General features: G+C 32.2%; 1 pseudogene; it reads left to right on the top strand.

Annotated features, from left to right (window-relative positions):
* Nucleotides 1–579: 579 nt before the first annotated feature.
* LOC149215225 (E3 ubiquitin-protein ligase COP1 pseudogene) lies at nt 580–1,790 on the top strand (annotated as a pseudogene).
* Nucleotides 1,791–3,137: the final 1,347 nt, after the last annotated feature.

Raw genomic sequence — 3,137 nt, 5'->3', positions numbered from 1 at the left:
ATACCCATACTAGTTATGAATGCAATAATTTATATTTCTCTACACATTCATGTACACATACTTCATAATTCTTCATACCCATAATTGCACTCGCTTTTACCTTTAACATTTAGTAATTTTTTTCATATCCTTTATTTTTCTGCATTTATCTTATATAAATTTCCTTCTCCCTTTCATTAGTGCGCCTCATAATGGCATGTGGAAAAAAGGTGGACCTATCGTTCAAAAGGTATTAGTTGAATACAGATGACTAAGTAGTGACTTGGTACAATGGTAGGCTTTAAGATGGCAACCAACAACTATATTATCCACAATCTATGCAAAGGTTCCATGGCTCTTTCTAATTCATACACAAATAATATGAGGAGCCCATTTCTTTATAATTTGTTATAAATTAACTCCCATGATGCATGTGGGGAAAATAAGTTTGATTTAGAAATCAAAATCCAATATTTAAGTGGAGTAGATCAACCATTATTGAGTCACTGTCTTCTAAATGTCATTTTTTGAGCTCTCGAGGTCCAAATTGAGAAAATGAGAGCTAATTAGAAAAATAAATACATGAAGAAGAAAATTAAAATGGTTTTCATGGTTGGAATAACAATTATGAGGACTGAAATTCACAAGGAAAAGAGATTCCTTACACAATTTGATGATTTAGAAGAATGTTACTTGCAAAAACAGAAACATTGGGCCACTCAATTACGAAAACAATGTGATGGTGGTTTGTGAAAAGAAAGGGATGGGAATATTGTTATTAGAGAAGGATATCATGGATACATTGAGAAATTACAATGAATTCTCACGACATTTACCTGATACAGTCATTTTCGGGTCATTTCAAAACTTCGACATGGGGACCTTTTTCACTATGTGAATATTGTATCGAGCATTGATTTTGTGCGAGATGATGAACTATTTGCAACTACTGGATTTTCTCGAAGAATCAAAGTTTTTGACTTTGAAACAATATTTAATGAACCTACATATGTGCATTATCATGTTGTGGAGATGTCCACTCAATCTAAGTAATTTGCTTGAGCTAGAACAAGTATATTAATTCTCAGATTGCCAGTAGTGATTATGAAGGCATTGTTAGTATCTGGGATGTAAATACTTGTATGAGTGTCATTATGTATGAAGAACATGAAAAAATGAGCATGGAGTTTGGATTTTTCATGCACAAAGTCAACCAGGCTCATCTTAGGGTGTGATAATGGAAAGGTCAAGGTGTGGTGTACAAGGCAAGAAGCAAGTGTTCTCAATATTGACATCAAAGCAAATATTTGTTGTGCTGAGTACGATCCTAGATCAACCTATTTTTTTTTGTTGTTTCAAAATATAATCACATTAATTATTATGACTTGAGGAATCCTATTGTTTTAATATACAATTTTCATGGTCCTAGGAAAATAGTTTCCTATGTTAAATTCATTTCAACAAATGAACTAATTTTTGTATCTAGTACAGAGAATACACTATGCATGTGGGATGTGAGGGATAATTTCCTTATACAGGCATTTAAGAGGCATGCTAATGAGAATAAATTTGTGGGGCTTACAGTCAACTATGAATACATATCCTATGTCTGCGAAACAAATGAGGTGTTTGTGTATCACAAGGCTATTTCAAATCCTATTACTTGACATCAATTCAACAGTCCAAACTTGGATGACAGTGAGAATGACACATCACATTTCATAAGAATTGTATATTGGAAGAGTGAGATCCCTACAATGTTAGCTTCTAATAGCCAATGAATAATTAAAGTTCTTGTAGTTGCATCGTGAATTTCAAGTTTCTCATATAATTCTTCATGGCCTTTCCTAAATAATAGAGTTGGAGAGAATTTTGAAATTTGTTAAATTAAGATTATTTTTACAAATTGTCTCTCTAGATTTCTTGGTTCCTGAGAATGTTAATAAATGGGGTTTATGTGGATTATATGCAGCAATTTTTAGTTTACCCATATTTCTATAGTGCCATATGCTTTTGCAAATTTATCGGTTTTCATTAACCTATAATAGAATAGCCATTGTATCTTTAAGTAATGCAGTATCTTATTACAAGTTCTATATGCCCCTCTTAACACTGATTTGAAGGAATATCAACCTCAATTTTGGCAACTTCTCTAGTTTGGGGCAAGCCCATTGGTGAAGTCTCAGGCTATGAAGGTTAAAATAGTTTACAGGTGTTAGAACTCATGGAAAGGTTCTAGGTAGAAAGTGCATTAATATCTTTAGACACTTGAAGTGAATTAATCTACAGTATTCTCGGACAAACTTGAATGGTGTCTATTTCTATTTCGAGAGATCAACTTCTTCACTTATATCATCTTTAGTGTTTGTTGCATTTCTATAATAATCACATCTCTCATTTCTACCAAAGTATAAGTTCAAGCATTGTTAACAAACTCAATATTTCATTGAAGTGAGTCTTAATAATATTCATGGAAATATTTTTCTCATTCCATGTGACAGATGCCTTAAGTAGTGCAAATATTATTTGGCCTCAAACCCTTAAACTTCTTTAAGAGATTAGAAGATTGCATAGAGCCGAAAGAACATCATGTTCATTCATGTCCATTATTAATATCAATTATAACAATCTAATGAACATCATGTTCATTCATGTCCATTATTAATATCAATTATAACAATCTAATTTAATGTCATAACATAGACACATGACAAATAATGGTTGTTATTGGATTATATTAATGTGTTAAATGAATGTATATGGAATGTTACTTGAAAGCACTACATCACAACATGATAACATCACTATGTAGAGCTCACCACCTATCTAATGCCTTGGTAACACTCCTCAAGTGAGACCTTCCTTGGTTCAAGAATTGATAATGCTAATGCTAAACTAGTACAATGTTTATTAGACACTTAAGTGGACCCTAGTTTACCAATTAAAGCCAAAAAGAAATATGTTGTTGGGACCAAAACGTGATTCTAATGCCTTAGAAAAATGAAGAAACAACTTGTTAAACCACAAGTGGAAGATTGCTTTGCTGATATAATGAAATATTTTCTAGCAAGGATGCCCCACTACTTTATTGGAGAATGGAAAAATTCAAGGATACATTCATGTAAGAAGACATATTTGAAATTTAGTGGATAGGGTTT

This window comes from Pinus tabuliformis, chromosome 1_1 (assembly GCF_031772625.1).
Source record: "Pinus tabuliformis cultivar Carrire ecotype Pingquan chromosome 1_1, CPIR1, whole genome shotgun sequence".
NCBI lineage: Eukaryota > Viridiplantae > Streptophyta > Pinopsida > Pinales > Pinaceae > Pinus > Pinus tabuliformis.
This window is presented reverse-complemented; position numbering and strand designations above follow the sequence as displayed.